The sequence below is a fragment of the Sander vitreus genome, chromosome 4 (genome assembly GCF_031162955.1).
Source record: "Sander vitreus isolate 19-12246 chromosome 4, sanVit1, whole genome shotgun sequence".
NCBI lineage: Eukaryota > Metazoa > Chordata > Actinopteri > Perciformes > Percidae > Sander > Sander vitreus.
In genome coordinates, this window is record NC_135858.1 from 28,986,415 (window position 1) to 29,005,831 (window position 19,417).

The window sequence follows — 19,417 nt, forward strand, 5'->3', positions numbered from 1 at the left end:
TTGACAGACTGCCAGGTGATCTGTGGGAAACGCAGGGCAGAAAACATCACAGCAACAAATGCACATATGGTGACTAAAACAAGCTAGAACGTGTGCTCAGTTAATTGCTTTGGGGTATGTGGGACACTGTGCACCCCGAGGCCCACCGACACTGGAGCCCTACTCTGCGAGGCGCCGCCCGTGTGATGCATTTCGTCTGTCACGTGGGAGGACGCGTCATGCTGAGGGCACGGAGTGAGACTGAACACAGAGGGAGAGTAAACCAGTATGGAAACAGGACAATACAGCATCATAGCCTCGTCACTTTGTCTCCTGTTGCCATAGAGACACTGAAAGACACTGTGCAATTTGTCAATCAAGCAATCCGTTCAATGTGTGCATAAATGAGTTTGTGTAAAATATTATATTAATATAAAACAAAGAGACACTCGCACACAATCACAAATCTATTCTATTTCATTTATTATGTGTGGGTAGGGCTGGGTACCGAATTCAATACTTTTTAGGAACCGATCGAATTGCCTCTAAAGTAACGAAAATCGAAAAATGCTTCTACCAAAATCTAATAATGCTGCCGATTGGCTGTCTAACATTACATGTCGCAGGAAAAACTCTACGTTACACAGAGACGATGCTTACATAGTAGGAGCTACAGTAAAAAAAAAATAAAAAAAAAAACTGTCAAAAAATAGTGTCCTGAACTACAATTTTTTTCCTTTCTCCATTTCTATATTGATGTTCCGTTAAGCTTGTTGGCATAGCTTTGGCCCTTCTTTCCTCATGCCTTCGCTGTTAATTGCTTCCATGTCTTTGTTTGACTTCACTGTCAAGCATTTTTTTTCTTCAGGAAAGCTAATTAAGATGCTAATATGATAACATCATGCAAGTAATACTTAAGAGAATAAACTGCTTCAGTTGCGAGTACAGACAGAGTGCAACGGTATTTTAATTCTCGCTCTCTGTCAATAGAGTGTTGTTGTCGCATGCACATGTGGCGCTAGTCATTTTCAGGTGTGAAAGTTTCTCACGGTTTCTGTAAACAGAGTGTGATTTGACATTAATAGAACATTTCTAGGGGGTCACTGCTCCATCCAAAGAGGGCGACAAAGAATACTGGGAAAACTGTACACCCTTTCTACAAACTAATATTAAAATGATATGTGATGTTCTGGCTCAAACCCTGCATATTAATATGTCATTAATTAATCAGGAAATTAGGGGTGGATGATAATGGACTAAATTAATGTCACTATTATTTATAAAAAAATATATAAATAGCGTGGCCGGGTTGGATCAGTGGGTTTATGCCTCAACGCAGAGGTCCAGGGTTCGAAACCGACCTGTGAGGATTTCCTGCATGTCTTCCCCCCCTCTTTCTCACCTAGCTGTCCTGTCAAATAAAGGCGGAGAAGCCCCCAAAAAAAAAGTATCTATAAAAAAATAGTCACACTGCATTTTAAATATTCAGCTTTTCTATTCATCTACTTATTCAATCCAATAGTTTCTGTAGCCTACATAAAAGGGTTTTACATGTCAACATAAAATGTTTAACTCAACATTTATTTGCAAATGTGTAATGTTCAATAAAGTTTCTTTAAAAAAGTCAGAGTGTGTCTATCTGTAGAAACAATAAAACACAAATATTGAATTACTGCTTAGCCCTGCTGGAGCCTTAACCATGAATGTTTAACATTACAACATGATTTATAAAATCATATTATATATATATATATATATATATAATAATTTTTGGGCATTTTAAGCCTTTATTTGTATAGGACAGTGTAGACTTGAAAGGGGAGAGAGGGGTGGAATGACAAGGCAGCAAAGGGCCGCAGGTTGGAGTCAAACACCTCTATATAAGGGTGCCCGCCCTATCAGGTGAGCTACCCAGGCGCCCAATGGTTTAGTATTCTATGCAAAGAAAAGGTATGTATAAAAGGTTTTAGGCCGCCCTACAGGTTAATGTAGTCCCAGTTTAATATGCAACTTCATTTTAAACCATATATGTAGTAGGGAGTCCCTGCTCCGTCTCTCTTTCAGTTAAGGGGTCCCTGGCATAAAAACGTTGAAGACCCCTGTTCTAAGCCATTCAGTCAGTAGCCTAGGTGATACAGGAGAATAGAGGATGGATACCGGTTCGGACAGATATTGAACATTTTAAATTTAAAACAGCTTATGTAGGTGTGCGCCTGTGTTAATGTGCGCTTGTTGTCCCGTGTGCTCTGATGCGCTCATCTGTTGACATTTCCGAATGCCTTCCTATAGTTGCTTAATAAAAGCGGGCTTTCCACACAAACAAACGTACATGTGTCATTAGTATGAGAAAATAAATGAGATTTTAACCGTGTCGGGCTCGGACATAAATTCAGTTGCTGCTCTGTCGGACGCGGTCCGGGCTTGGACAGAAAAATGCAGCCCGATCCGCACTCTACAGGAGAATAGGGATGTAACGAGAACCGGTACCAACTCAGTACCAAAAATTGATGAATGAATTCATGTTTAAGTATTTTTTTTATTTTTATTTTATTTATTTATTTATTTATTTATTTTTTACACACACCGTGGTATTGACTTTGGTATCGAGTATCATGTACTTTTGTTGGTTTCGGTACCGACTATCTTTGGTATTGTGACATCCCTACAGGAGAACAAAACTTCCTCACCAACATTACAAATAACTGATAGTGAGAGGCCTAATGCCCTGACAGTGAATTTACAAAAAATACTCCTGTGGCCTTAAAGTACTGTATGCATGACAAAAGTGTAAGAAAAGGGAAATAGCAAGGTAAAGGATGTGTGGACTTGTTCACATGTTCTCCTTGAAACCCCCACAAAAAAATAAATAAAAGATAGTAGTTAAAGGGGCAAAACCGATTTTACCTTGTCATAGTTGAATAATGACAGTTTAGTGGGTAACTAGGACATACATAAAACCTCAAAATCCCATTGACACCTCTTTCCTCTGCAAATCTCACAATTTGAAACTGCCTCTGAAAACGGGCAAATCTCAACGAGCCGCCTAGTTGACGTCAACTCGTCGGCTCCTCCTCATTTGGCTCTAGTCTCTATCTTTGTCACGCCCCAACATTTACATAGGCTACACCACTGACCTGAGATCAGGTAGTCTTCTGAATAGGTCGCGCAGATCTCAGAAATTGTATACATTGTTCATCTGCCATTTTACCACTAAATTCACTTCTGAGACTTTTTTTATGCGAGAAATCAACTATGTAGAGGTCAAATATGGGCCGTTTTAATTTTGTCCGACTGTGTCGCAGTTCAGCGGCCGGTGCTGCCTGTGTTGCTGCCTCGCCGCCCGGCCTGCTGTGAGGTAGATAGAGCTCCGTCACGGCTGGCAGCCCACGGCACTCCATACCGGCGCAAAGTCACTGTTTTTTGGGTTAATGGACTACCAAACGCCGCTGCCCTGACAGAGCTCCAGGGCCTGCAGCTCCCCTCTTCCTGCTAAATGGCCGGTGTGTGTGAGTGAGAGCGCGGTCAGCGAGCTTGTTACGCCAGCAATCCCTTACCACAAGTTCCAGTTAATCTTATAATGTGTGTAATTATAATGTGTTGAGTTATTTAAACAAACGATCGGGGAAATAAACGCCTCTTGTCCGCGAGTCTCATTGATAGAGCCTGAGGCTGGATGGAGCTCTATCAATGAGAGCTAGCTAGAATTCCTCTGAAATTCACAAAAATTCATTAAATTGAAATCGGACACCATTGTTAGCTTTATAAGACCTTGAGGTAGATGTTATATAAGTGGTGTGAAAAAGTGTTTGCCCCCTTCCTCATTTCCTGTTCCTTTGCATGTTTGTCACACTTAAGTGTTTCGAACATCAAACCAATTTAAACAAATAGTCAAGGACAACACAAGTAAACACAAAATGCAATTTGTAAATGAAGGTGTTAATTATTAAAGGTGAAAAAAATCCAAACCATCATGGCCCTGTGTGAAAAAGTGATTGCCCCCTAAACCTAATAACTGGTTGGGCCACCCTTAGCAGCAACAACTGCAACCAAGCGCTTTGCGATAACGTGCAATGAGGCTTTTACAGCGTCCCTGGAGGAATTTTTGGCCCACTCATCTTTGCAGAATTGTCCTAATTCAGTTACATTAGAGGGTTTTCGAGCATGAACGGCCTTTTTAAGGTCATACCACAACATCTCAATAGGATTCAGGTCAGGACTTTGGCTAGGCCACTCCAAAGTCTTCATTTAGTTTTTCTTCAGCCATTCGGTGGTGGACTTGCTGGTGTGTTTAGGATCATTGTCCTGCTGCAGAACCCAAGTTCGCTTCAGCTTGAGTACACGAACAGATGGTCGGACATTCTCCTTCAGGATCTCTTGGTAGACAGCAGAATTCATAGTTCCTTTTATCACGGCAAGTCTTCCAGGTCCTGAAGCAGCAAACAGCCCCAGACCATCACACTACCACCACCATATTTTACAGTTGGTATAATGTTCTTTTATGAAATGCAGTGTTCCTTCTACGCCAGATATACTTGGACACACACCTTCCAAAGAGTTCCACTTTTGTCTCATCGGTCCACAGAATGTTGTCCCAAAAGTCTTGGGGATCATCAAGATGTGTTCTGGAGAAATTGAGACAAGCTTTGATGTTCTTTTTGCTCAGCAGTGGTTTTCTCCTTGGAACTCTGCCATGCAGGCCATTTTTGCCCAGTCTTTTCCTGATGGTGGAGGCATGAACGCTGACCTTAACTGAGGCAAGTGAGGCCTGCAGTTCTTTGGACGTTGTTGTGGGGTCTTTGTGACCTCTTGATGAGTCGTCGCTGCGCTCTTGGGGTAATTTTGGGCGGCCGGCCACTCCTGGGAAGGTTCACCACTGTTCCATGTCTTCGCCATTTGTGGATAATGGCTCTCACTGTGGTTCGCTGATTCCCAAAGCTTTGGAAATGGCTTTATAACCCTTTCCAGACTGATAGATCTCAATTACTTTCTTTCTCAATTGTTCCTGAATTTCTTTGGGTCTCGGCATGATGTGTAGCTTTTTAAGGATCTTCTGGTGGACCTTACTGTGTCAAGCAGCTCCTATTTAAGTGATGCCTTGATTGTGAACAGGTGTGGCAATAATCAGGCCTGGGTGTGGCTAGAGAAATTGAACTCAGGTGTGGACAACCACAGTTATAGTATGTTTTAACAAGGGGGGCAATCACTTTTTTCACACAGGGCCATGATGGTTTGGATTTTTTTTCTCCTTTAATAATAAACACCTTCATTTACAAATTGCATTTTGTGTTTACTTGTGTTGTCCTTGACTTTTGTTTAAATTGGTTTGATGTTCCAAAACACTTAAGTGTGACAAACATGCAAAGGAACAGGAAATGAGGAAGGGGGCAAACACTTTTTTCACACCACTGTAAGTGGAGTGACGAAATTCAAACTGTAAATATACTCTACGCAAAAAATGAAGCTAAGAATCTGTACACATAGGATTGAAGGGACAAACAATAAAATGGGAAATAGCCCAACAAACAATGTATACCTTTGCAGTGTCTGAAATATGAGACCTGCTGTCTCGTCTCCAATGTGTTTCTATGTGGTTCACTCAAACTAATCAGCACGCAGCTCATCTAAATATTCATGAGCATACCATATTTGGAAGAAAAGGTCTTGTTCCAAATAGAGCCATATTCACAGGGTAGTTAACAGCCTAATAAAATAACATTCGGGCAATTTTCAGCCCAACCAATGTTACATACCCTATTAGGAGACCTTAAGGAACAGTGTAAAATACCCTATATAATCATTCTATCACCCCTTTAAATCTAAGTGAGAAAGACAGCATGTGGAGTCTTTTATCGAGCTTGGTGCCGAGTTGGTCTATCCCGACACACCTGTCACACATGAATATTAATGGAAGAGCATGCGGTTTTCAGAAATGAAACAACCGCTGCTCACTCATTTCGCAGCCTTATGTGGCAGAACTGGCACACACAAACGCACCAGGGTTCCCTTTATCCGGTAATTGCCGTTCTTTAACCAAGAAAAATCTGTTGGTGGACATGTTTAAATCTCACCGGTCATTAATCCATCGGTGAAAATAATTTGAGATCTCATCGCTGAGATGACCTCGTTGCCACTAACTTTTATAAGGCCTCGCTTAAGAATGACATTGCATGTCACAATGAGATTACCTTTCTAAAAATCCCCAAATGTAACCCCAGGATACCACCACGTGTAGCTTCGCTGTGTTCTGGCTATGCCACAGCCACCAGAGCTCTAGACAATAAACCACAAACCCCCCCCCCCACCCGATTCATTTGCCTTTTTAGTTTAACATTCTACTAAAACAGTGAACAGTAGTCATTAATATGTCGGGACTACTGAAGTATGGGTTACTAACTACGAACGCGGACTATGAAAGAACAGCAATGGAAATGTAGGAGTTAATGGAAGCAGGAGTTTAAGTGGCTAGAAAATTAAACATCTAAGGACGTAATGTTCTGCGGTTTTCTACTGCTTTTTGCAAAAAAAAGATAGACTGTAAACTAAGAGAACATATGGACAACATTTACAAAGAACACAAGTTTCTATTTAAACAAATAATTATATATTTTCATTCCGTTAGTCTTCATTTATTGAAATGCCACAATTATGCGTTAAATTGCCTTTTGTGTAGGTTTTACTTACGTTTACATTTGGGCCACCAAAAATGTACTTCTGCCACCAAATTTAGGGGCTTGGTGGCCCGTGGGGCCAGTGTTTAGAATAACTTCAAGTTGCAGATAAAACAAATGTCATTTTTGGTTATTTCTACACTGTATATATCCTATTGCAGTTTTAAGTATTACCAGTGAAATCACTTCTAGAATAAAACAACCTTCAGGATTTATTCTCATCACCTGAAAAATTGGGTGCCGTGCCACAGCAGACTTTACTGTGCAGCCACAGACAGAAATCCTTCTCGGACGTCTCGGGCAGAGAGAGCCGTTCTCTTTTCAATGACCTTATTCCCTTGGCTCACCCCCTTACCCTTGCACAAAAGAGCCCAACGGTTTGTGCGTCTGAGAATCATCAGGAGACTAATCACTTGAGGGACGAGGAGGAGCAGCCGACTGTGCTAAATCAGAACCAAATTCAGCCCTGTGTTTCCACGCACAAAGAGAGGGGAGTGTGTCTTTAAAATGGGACACAGCTCGTCCTCGCTCCGTCCCTGCTTCAACTCTACAAGCTCCCACGAGGGACCAAACAAAGGAGCGGACAGCGTTGTCAGTGGCAGCCTGGCCTGGGTTACAACACAGTGATACGCTCATTAGGGGTGGTACAGTTCATGAAAAAACATCCGAACAGCTCGGTTCGCATTTCTCGGTTCGGAGCATGCGTGTGTGTCGCACGGTTCGTCAGTACACTGTTAATGTGCACTAACCACTTACTGCCGTAGCGCCCACTTTCGACACCCATGTTAAAACACTTACTGGAAACGGCGAGGAGGATGAGCGTGATGAACGCAACACATGGCAGCTGACTGGACGAACGCGTCACGTGGTTCTCGCTGCTCCCGAATTTCAAAACAGACTCTAATGGCGTCTCGTTCGGAATACGATCTCGTATTTTTTACAAAAATAGTTCACCGAAAAGTGTTTCTGAAAACATTTTAAGCGAGAAATAGCCCATGCAGTTGCTGAATCTGTCTGTTTTTTTGATCGACAAAGTCGTCAGTTTAAAAGATTTGTCAGATTTTGAGAGGCGCAAAAAAAATAAAATAAATAAATAGTTTTTCCCGGTGCTACAACGATACATTTAAAAAGGTGCCTGAACGGAAAGAATTATATATGTATATATTTATAATTAAATGATTTATTACAAATGTAATAACAATAACTTATTTCACCAGTAAATTCCTGTTAACGACTGAAAACAAAAAACACTGGATGGGAAAAGGGTATTTTACAATTACTTTGAATGCAGCACGAAGCTGGCGAGGAGAGGCTGAGTCTGTGTTGTTTTTCAGACAGCGGCAGCTACAGTCAGGTGTTACAGTCCTCTCCAGTGAAATACAGACACTTCTACACCGTTTAGCTGTCAGCATTTTAACCGTGTTTACTCATTTTGGATTTCATGTTACCTATGATGACAGCAGAAATAAAACAATAGATAGAACTGCCACTGTACGCATGTATTGTGCAACATGCATTCAATATGCTAATTTTAGCTATATCTATAAGTATATTTCTGGAGTGTTAAAGATTAAAAGAAAAAATAAGAACCGTACAGAACCGACAACCGTGACCCTAAAACCGTGATACGAACCGTGGATTTTTTTAACCCTACCACCCCTAACGCTCATGTTAATTAGGCAAATCACTAATCGCATCCAAATCTCAAACTCTGCAACATCTCCTGATGACACACAAACCCTTTTTTCCCCCTCATGCCAAGCATCCAGCTGACCTAGTCCGCTGCTACTGTGGCATTGACATACATACACTACTGCAGGGGTCATCAACTACGTTTTTCCAAGGGCCAGAATTTTTTTTTTAAGCAGACACTCTGGTTGCCAGACTTTCAAATAAAGAAAATAAAAATGTATTTATACCCAATACGCCTATCCTTGTTTGATATTTTCACTTTCTTACTGAATGAATGCTATATTTATTTACATGTATAAGTGTGAACAGACTAGGCCTGCACGATATTGGGAAAAAAACTTACATTGCGATATTTTTTTTCCCTGCGATATATATTGCGATATGAAAAAAAGACTAATTTTTACAAGAGGACATAAATAGCCCTATTTAAAAATACTAAATCATTCTCAACTACTGGGGTGATTTTGTAGGGGAGTGCATCTACAAAGAAAATACAAATGAAAAAGGACATTTTCTTATGTGAATCAGTCTTTGTTGAATTTTAATGCTTTAAAAAACCAAAGCAAGTAAGCGCTGTGATTACTCTTCTGAAGTGATTTTGGAGAGGGAAATTAGGAAGAAATACACTGGTTGACTGACATGACACCATTGTATTCATATAATATCAATCCAGGCTAAAGTGAATGATATTAATAATGCATGCATGTTGCTTCCTCTAAATTTCAGGTTGTGGTCGACTAGCGGGGCCTGCTTTGGTTGTTTGATAAATTGATTAAAATTGATCATGATTGGTTTGCTGTGCATGCAGAGCCTGCATGTCACATGCAGTTTCCAGCGTCGCGGCTCCGAACCATAACATTAGTTGGGACAGACGCCTTGTTTCTTTAGGCTAACTATGTTAGCTTTAGCCTGGCTGGTAGCAGCTTTCTGCGGTGAAAAATTGCCGGGATATGTCGTGATTACGTTGCATTAATCAGGTGATTTAGGTTGTCTTTGCAGCGAACATAAAACACTGACTACTGTAGCTTCACTACCCATGGAAAAGCATGTGCATCACTGTGTCAGCGGCAGCTGCCGCTTACGGTACTTTTCTACAAACGGGAGAGCCTCACTTCCCATAACAACCCCGTCGGACTAACGTTACGTCACATGACCACCTGTCTTAAAGGGGAAGGGTCGGTCGGTAACAATCATGGAAAAGGAGAACGGTGAAAGTTTACGTTTTGTATCCAGCAACAAAGAAGTTGTAGCGTCAACATCGCAACGTCCTGCGATGTGACTATCGCGCATGCGCACATCGCGATGTAGACGATGAAACAAAATATCGTGCAGCCCTAGAACAGACTCCTAAAAAACATGGAAACTCCATAATGTTACTAGGCTACTTAGAAAATGATCTCAGATTTGGAGGCAGTTCACTGAGGGGTGATCGTTAGTATGTATGTATGTATGTATGTATGTATGTATGTATGTATGTATGTACACACACACACACACAATTTGTACGCCATTATTGGCGTGTTATGAAGACGCATACTTGCTTTTTAGTGTGTTCATCAACGGCGTTTGGCCTCCATTGACTAACATTACCATGCGATTGCGTGTGAATTTACGCCATAGGGAGTAGTATGAAAGGGCGAAAATCCACATAGGGAGGTCGGTTGGGGTGGCGGATGAGTAAAATGCAGGACTTTCACCGAGGAGAGCGGGGATCGCGTCCCGCGTGTGGCATTTCCTCGCTCTATTGTTTGTGTAAAGCCAACCCCGTTCTTCTTTTCCTAAACCCAACCGGTTTTTCTTCTCCTAAACTCAACCATAGCATTCTTCTCGCGATAACACGTCAAGACGGGGATAACACGCCACATGGCGTGCATGTTTACGTCCGCTGTATACAGCATAGACATACACACGGATGGCTCAAAATGCGAACAGATAACACACCTCTTGGCTTAAGAAAGTCGGCGTGTAGGTTTACACAAAGTCATGATACCATGTTGCCCCATCTCTCTCCCACTTTCATGTCTTCAGCTGTCTTATCTGAAAAAAGGTCTAAAAATGCCCGAAAAATAATCTTAAAAAAAAATAAAAATAACGTGGCTATTAAGTAGCCACAATTTAACGGACTCCTCTAATGATGAAGCTCAACCAAAGAAGACGCAACAAAGACTCAAGTCAAGGTTCAACCTCCACTACTATTCAAAACTTTATTTTATAAACTACATTTTGGGGAGAGTTTTACCAAGAACAGATTACACTACAATATCACCATAATGTCTTACCGGTACTAGACTTGTAGTTTTATGTAGATGTACAGCTGCCTTCTCAGCCTAAAACACAGTTTTAGTGAGGAATAAAAAGAGGAAAGCGTTCTATCCCAACTAATTCAGACACTGATTGACACTAATTAAGACACTAAACTGAGAGTCATCCAGTCTGCTTAAAAAAAAATATTTCTTCTGCCTCCACCCACAGACGTGACAAATTGAAGGGGGGGGGGGGGGGGGGAATAACACACAAAACATCTTAACAGCAGCGAGTGTGTAAAACGTTTTCTCCTCTCTCATCCCACTGGATTCTTTTGATAGAAAACATCACAGTCTGTCTGGGTGAAGAATGCCGTGTGAACCTTGGATCATCATTTTACAGTATGCCTAGGTATTAAAGTGGCCATATTATGCTCATTTTCAGGTTCATAATTGTAATTTGAGATTGTATCAGAATAGGTTTACATGGTTTAATTTATATAAAAAAAAATAAATAAAAAAAAAACATTTTTGTTGTACTGCACATTGCTGTAGCTCCTCTTTTCACCCTGTGTTCAGGTCTCTGTTTTAGCTACAGAGAGAGAATAAAAAGATGGGAAACTGTTTTTAAAAACTGCAATTATACGACACTCAAAGCAGAATTTGACTCGGACATTCCCACAGAACCGGAGAGTTTGCATATTCAGGCTGTGAAACAGGTTGCTGTAGCCTAATTTTAAAGAATGTAATCATTGTTTTGATGGATTTGCCAAACTCTATGAAGGCTATGGAACTTTCTTGCGGACTTTTTCAGGGCTTTATTTCAAACAAACTGCAAGTAAGAAGGCTTTATGAGACATGCAATAATACTTACTATATATAGCTTACTTTTTCAATTAAATAAAAGCATGTCAATTACTGTAACTATACTTGTCTGGCCCTTTATGTGATGCTCATTTTCCAGTGTGGCCCTTAGTGTAATTGAGTTTGCCCCCCCGTGTTAGACGGTCTTGTATGCCTGTAGTTATTGGTTTGGATCAACTTTTTGAGATTCACTAGATCCATCAAGCATAATACTGCAAGGTGGAAAGTTCTAAATAAACTGGTCACCATGTTGTAACAAAACACGTGCATTTGGTCCACAACATTTTTTTGTAAAAAGAATGAAACCGATTCTCATGTTAGATGTAAAAGTCCATGAGCCTTGAGTTGTGTCCCAAATCCACAATACACACCTAAATCGAAGTAGGAGTATGCAGCGAAGGAAATGAAGTATACTTGAAACGGACTGTTGTTGATGCAATGCACAAAGGAAACAAAAAGGAGCTAATCACAGCTGCAGAAAAGTTGAACTGTGGATGGTGGCGAAACATCTCAAAGAACACCTCCGAAACCAAAAAATTACATTTTAAAAAACTATTTTGTCATCTCTTTGATAAGTTTAATTGGCAGTGACATTCTTAAGTTGCAGTCTGATTGACAACAGACGTCAGTTAGTGTGGAATTGGGGCACAGCTAGAGTGTCTGCTTTTCTCTCATATCAAAAACAACCAAGTCTGCTCCAAGCACGATTGTGATTGTCATTCGCTGTGAAAGCTGCAACCAAAATGTAATTAATATTGAGTTGTATGGGGCGCCTGGGTCACGTGGCTCACCTGGTGGGGTGTGCACCCCATGTGCAGAGGTTCAGTCCTTGCCGCAGCGGCCGGGGGTTCAATTCCAACCTGCGGCCCATTGATGCATGTCATTCCGCCTGTCTCTCTCCGCCCCTTTACTGTTTTCAGCTGTCCTGTCTAATAAAGGCCAAAAATGCCCAAAAATATATATATTAAGTTGTACTAAATTATTTATTTATTAGAGAGATGAAAAAGTTTGCCGTTAGGATTACTCATGAAAAACAACTTTGCTAGTTATTGTTTTTTATAAAGCGGTATTGTGCCAATATATTGTTCGATTGCAATTTGCATTGCATTTCCTGTTGCTCTCACGGACATCGCAATGTAAATGCTGCCAAAAAAATATATACTGCTCAGGCATACATATATCTCTATCCATCCATCTAACCATCTATCTCCTATAACTTATGTCATCACTTTAGTGGCAATTCCACCCTTTCGGTATACTACCCTTAGAACATGTACCTAAACACTAGTTTCTGTGTTTCCACTGGAGACAGTAGGTGATTCTTACATGTAGACGGGGTTGTTCCCGAATGGCAATAGCTGTGTCAACCACGTAAGTACTATGTTGTTTTTAGTTTTTACATTTCCTCCTGCATTACTCGGATGGGCAATGTAAGCGGTGGACAGCCATGTGCTGAGAAACGAGCTGAGAAACATTTTCATTCTTCACTGCTCCATCCAGCTCCCGCTGTATTTCCTCTTCACCGACGATGCAGGGAAACATCTGCACCAATCAACTGACTGCAGTGTTTTCTAGTAGGGATGTTAATGATTAACTGTTTAACCGTTTTTTTGCTGTTGTTTTTTTTTTTTGAAGATAATTTCTATTTTGCTTTTTTTAGTCCTTTATTTTTGACAGGACAGCTTAGACTTGAAAGGGGGGGGGGGGGGATGACATGCAGCAAAGGGGCCGCATGGTTCGATTCCGACCTGCGGCCGCTGCGTCTAGGACTGAGCTCCTGTATATGGGCGCCGCTCTACCAGGTGAGCTCTACTATATAAAATAGGCTATACAATAGCCTATATTTCCTAACTGATAGTTGACTTGCTACTACTAATGTTGCACCAGCAAGTTGCATTTTAAGCCCTTTTTTATTTGCCAAGTTGGTGTCTCTCTGCCGCACGGCGCTCACAGCGGAGAGCTACATGACACATGCCGCTATATCGATGAGGACTGGCGGGTTAAATCGGCTGTCACACAGAGTATGCCAGGCAGACACAAGGCTGACAACCTTGCAGGTGAATGCGGGGTAGACAGGCTCGGACACATGTTCCGCGGACAGCTGCGGACTTGTGTCGTTCGCACGACACGCAAGCGGTTCCAGGAAAGAGGCTGCGCGTGTCCACGTGGCTGCGCGACTGCTCCGAGCAGGCAGCGGTCTGCAGACAGGGAGCGCTGGAATTATATCTGAGCATTCTGAACGAGTGAACTGGGACTCAGTTGCCTGCTTGTCCGTAACGGTTAATGTTCGCTTTAAAAACTCATTTGTTCCTACCTTTGTCAAACTTTTAAAAAAGGTCCTATGACATGCTGCTTTTTGGATGCTTTTATATAGGCCTTAGTGGTCCCCTAATACTGTATCTGAAGTCTCTTTTATATAGACCTTAGTGGTCCCCTAATACTGTATCTGAAGTCTCTTTTATATAGACCTTAGTGGTCCCCTAATACTGTATCTGAAGTCTCTTTTATATAGGCCTTAGTGGTCCCCTAATACTGTATCTGAAGTCTCTTTCCCCAAATTCAGCCTTGGCGCAGAATTACAGCCACTAGAGCCAGTCCCACAATGAGCTTTCCTTAGGACGTGCCATTTCTGTGTCTGTAGCTTTAACCCTTGTGTTGACTTCAGGTCACATTGACCCATTTTAAATTTTTGTATCAGAAAATATGGGACGTAGAAATAAGCGCTGGAAAAAAATTTTAAACGTTGGAAAAAGCAAAAACAAACTCTGAAAAAAAGGCGTCAAAAACGTCAAAAAAAAATGCTATTAAATGCTATTGAGGAGGAGAGGGGGGGGCAAGGTGGAGGGTGGGGGGTGTGGCTTGCGGCCACGGTTGTAGCTCTATTTCCTCATGGGCGGGCCAAATTCTCTGGGCAGCTGTGGGCGGCGGGGCAAAGCAGAGAAAGGGAGGTAACCTTGCTCCTTATGACGTCATAAAGGGAAGATTCCAGACCTATCGCCATTTCTAGCCACCGGGGAACCATAGCACCATCACAATTCCTGCCAGATGTCCCTCATTTCGTCACAAATTTCTTTGTGTTGTTAATTCTAAACTCCGGTGGATTTATGAGGACTATGGTTAACTGCTCCTCAGATCTCTGCAGGGTAAATCCAGACAGCTAGCCAGACTATCTGTCCAATCTGAGTTTCCTGTTGCACGACTAAAACAACTTTTGAACGTACACGTTCCACCAAAACAAGTTCCTTCCCGAGGCTATTTTGCAGAGGCACCGGGGCTCCGTCCGACGCTTAGCACCGCCCAAGACGATTGCGATTGGTTTAAAGAACTGCCAATAAACCAGAGCACGTTTTTCTCCCATCCCGGAATGCTGTGTGGACTAGCCAGACCCTCCTCCGCAGTGCTGTGGAGGAAGGTCTGGCAATGCGAGATTACTTTGTTAGGTACACCTCTAAAATGTAATGCAATCCAATACAACAGGTTAGGAATGTTCAGTTTTGATTCGCACTGTCAGAGAGGTATAATTTAACTAGGGCCTACATGTTTATTTTTGAGATTGTAGTTTGCACTGGTGTTGTACTGGACTGCCGTATATTTTGCCCACCCCATTTACAAACATGAGGGGGGGGGGGAGAACATTACAAACGCATGTCAGTACAGTGGAGTCCAGTTCAACACCACCACTAACTACAACCCCAATAATTAACATAGAGGCTAGTTGAATAACTCAGTGTCAACAAAAACTGAACATTATAATCTTCCTCAATGTAGAATTTGTGACAGACCTGTTGTATTGAATTTAATAAAAATGGTATAGGTGTTCCTAATAAAGTGGCCAGGGAGAGTAGATGTAATTGCTTATCTATCCGGATTTATTATTTAACACTGATTACACTGATTCAAATTGTTTGCACTCAGTGCAGGAGATGAGCACACGTTACTTCAATTCAAATGTAGAAAAATAATTTAACGTAATGTTTTTGTTCGAACAGGTGGATCCTTGAAATATTTCCCCTGGAAGATTTCATATTATTGCATAAATAAATTATCAGCAGAGTAAAGGTGTGCTTTAATGGAAAAGCCACATAATACTGCAGATGATTATTATTTATTTTTTTAAATAAACGAAATAAAGTAGAACTATGGTCCACATGCAACAACACAACAAGACCAAAGCAAAGCTGGGCACCTCACCCCCCCCCCCCTGTGTGATGTTTAACCACTGGGTCACGTGCAGCCTGTTGATGAAACACTGCAAGTGTCATCCTGAGGAGAATCGAACCAGCAACCTTTTGAGGTCATTACAAACCAAACGCACCAGATGAGAGGAAATTCAACACATTCCCATCTACAGATTGCTGTGCCAAATATAGAAGATTTGAGGGGGGGGATATGTGGAGGACAAAGTCTTCATCCTAAAGTCTGAGTATACTGAGGAAAACTGTTCAACTTTAACTTGTTTTTCATATTCACAATTCATACAATTTCCCATGAAGACAGACTGGGGTTAGCTCTTAGCACACCCTTTTGTCTGTTGCCCAGGGGCTGTCACACCTGGCCAGATGAAAGCCCATGTATAGACGGACAAACACCACCACTTCATGAGTCAATGTACTTGCATGACTCATTGTATGCCCACACACATGCCTGGCTGCTACAGCTACACATGTTTCAAGAGGCTAACTGGCTAACAACCTAGCTTACACCTCTCTGAGGCTATATAATCAATGCTAGCAGACGCAGGGGCTAACATACAGCTAGCTTGAACGTTGCAAGCGCACTGGATTGCCACAAGTTGGGAAGAGCTAGCTAGGGGGGGGGGGGGAGAAAGAAGTTCCGGGCGAGCACAACGGGATGAAAAACACAAAACACACACGGACAGAGAAAAGGAGACACTGTGTCCTATTTCATGTTAGCTCCCGTTGCTACCGAGCTAGCCTTCTCCGCTAGCTCAGTAATGTCACTGCATCGCTGTTGTAAATACATACCAGCCCTCTACTTTAACGTTACACGTGTGGGCAGCCTCTTAAACTCCTTCTCGGGGACATCTCTGCACCGAAAAACCCTCCCCGGCGGAATGCTCACCTGCTCCAGACACCGGACACACGCTCTCACCGGCGAGACATCATCCCGGTTAGCCCGAAAAAACACTGGCGCTTTTTATTTCCAAGGACACAAAATCGCCATGACAGTTTAGAAAAATGCATAAAAAATTAGCAGGCAGGGGAGGGAGGGGAGAGAGGAGAGAGAGCGAGAAAGAGAGCGAGAGAGAGAGAGAGAGAGAGAGAGCGAGCGAGCGAGAGATGGGGAGGTGAAGGGGAGGGGAGAGGAAAGAGGAGGAGGAGGGATGAAAAGAGGAGGAGTGGAACTGTGTGCAATATCTATTTAATCCACATAAAGCTACCAGCTCCGCGGAGTTTATTCAGTCGCCGGAGTCCTGCACTGTTTTGCCACCACAGTCCAGTCTAGACACCAAACACACTATTCCCTACACACACACACACACATCTCCACAAAGACAAGCCGCATCCAAAAGTTAAAGGGCGCTTCTTAACTAAAATGGCCACTGCAGCAGCCAAAGCACAAATAGCTTCTTCTTTTTTTTTTTTTTTTTATTTGGTGGAAGTTGAGCAGCAGCAGCAGCGGCGGCGGCAGTGTGGCTGCTGCAGCCACCCTAACCTTACCATTTGGACCCAGTAGCAGCTCAGCATTTCAGTATTTTCCATTGGCTGCAGCCTAGCACAGCTGGCTCCATGCATATTTCCATTGGCCCTGCAGCTGTCAAGCATGCTGCAAACCCGAGCGAGTCTCTCCCGGGTTTGTCTGAGAGCTATCGCGGCAGCCCCGGGCAACACCATTGTGTATTGTGTGCAATTTTTTTTTTTTTTTTTTTCCTCCCTTCTTGGCATTGATTTGAGCCCCCACGCACATCGCCTGTTGTTTATTAAAGGTGGTGGTGTTGTTCTGTTGTTGTCCTTACCGCAGACTTGCCGGGAAATCCTTCTCGTACCGGTGGAAGCTTTCCCAGCGCACCGCACCGCCCGGCTGGCTGGCTCCTGCTGTCATTGAAGGAAGGAAGAAAAAAAACAAAAAAAACAAGAGGGGAGCGTTCAGTTTTCAACCCCCCCGATGCAACACAACCAAGCGGTTTACATTTCTCCTTTGCTGGCTGCATCCACCAATCATGTCGCTTTTTACTCCTCCATCATTACCGGGTTTTGAAGGGCGGAAGAAAAGAAATAAGACATTCCACGTCTTTTGCAGATCAGGTTTCGTTTCCCGGATGTTCCGTTTGTTTGTTTGGTGGACTTAAATGTCTGAGCTGCTGTGTGTTTTTTTGACGTGGATGCAATGTGCGCTTGTTTTTAGGTGTGGTTTGGGCTATAATGCTGATGAGGAGTTGTTATTTTAACTGGCCTCCTTTCCGAACTTTACCTGAAGTCTGTGGGCTTTCTTCTTGACCCACCGGTCACTATCTCTCTAGAAGAGTTAAAGACACGTTTTTTTCAGAATACAAAAAAAAAACAACCTACACATCACTTTTTTGGGCCAACATAAAAACGAAATGGCTATATCAGCATCCTATCTTACCAGTTGAGGCACTACACTATATGTCACAAAATTAACTGGTGTGTCATATTGTAATTTCTAGGGGTGCACGATTCAGAAAATGTCACGATTCGATATTGATTCTTAGGCTCAACATTCGATTCAAAATCGATTTTCGAAAAACGACTCACAGTATGTAAATGGAGTTACTTTTCCCATGTGATTTCAGTAGACGTACAATAAAATAATAATAATAAACTGGGAAGTTGTGGCCATGCAGGACATGTTTGACTAGGTTTCACTAGGGTAAATACCAGGAATGTGTAGGCTTCACCGGTCTTGCAGATAATGCTGCAAATGCAATAAAAAATTTAAAGATTAAGTTTAAATGTGGAAATAGTAGTTTGACACATCAATCCCCGACTCAAGATCCACTTGCTAGATTTGTCTGGAGCTTTCAACCACATCACACGGTCTTAATCAGCGGATGGACTTTGCTCAGTTGACATGCAAGATCTGTGGCTGTTATTTCATCTATGACCTGTCAACCCAGCAGGCTGAAAAGATACCCCCCCCAAAAAAAGAAAGAAAACATATCACCCACTGTTTTTGCTGTCCTCCAGTGGTTTAACTTCTGGACAAGTGTACTCCAAGGTGTGTCGGCACACACATGACATCACTGTTGGGTGTGTTTACAGGTGCAACAGAGCACACTCGTGACCGCACCAAAACACACTTTTAACTTTCGACCAGAGAAGCGTTTTTTTAGAGATCCTCATGTTTTAAGACAAATGCTATACAAACACAGTTTCAATAATAATTTGTGTCTAATATTGTTTTTCACAAAAGAAAACCAAACTCCTGACCCTTTTTCTCTGCTGGATGCACGCTGTCTTTTAGCTTACTGAAAATGAAGTCCCTTCTCAGTGTTTGTGCACTGTAGGAATCAAGGTTTCCATTTCGCTTTGGGGTAAATTGCATGCTGGATTAGGATTGGTGTTATGAAACAATCTGATCACGATTGTTATGTGGTTTATATCCCATGATCTAGTGGCTTGACATCTGTGAGTTGATTGTGAAAGCAGTTACGAGCAATCGGAGAACAAAAACACAATGCAGGGTTCAGTTCACAATGTTCTAAAGGTTTACTGAGACACACAAGGACAATACTAACAATTGCTCCATTCACTTCAATAACACCATAGGAAAGGAGGATTGGTTCAGTGGGTTCACGCAAATAACTCTTCAGGAAGGAAAACAGCGTAACAATTTATGAAACAAATGTATGATACAAATTAAAACGGATGAGAGAGGCTTTGTTCAGAGTTTTTACAGAATGGAATGTAAGAGCTTCACAACAATTGGCTTCCAAACTAGTTGCGACTTCCCAAAATGTCATCACGTGGCCGGTTAGCTCAGTTGGTA

General features: G+C 42.1%; 1 protein-coding gene across 1 annotated transcript in view; it reads right to left on the bottom strand.

The window, feature by feature from the left end:
• The window catches only part of chd6 (chromodomain helicase DNA binding protein 6), a 165,742-nt gene extending 149,027 nt beyond the window's left edge, over positions 1–16,715 (bottom strand). The window contains 1 exon segment of the mRNA XM_078249261.1: positions 16,529–16,715. The gene's annotated coding sequence lies outside the window, so the exon portion shown is untranslated.
• Between the last annotated feature and the right edge of the window lie 2,702 nt (positions 16,716–19,417).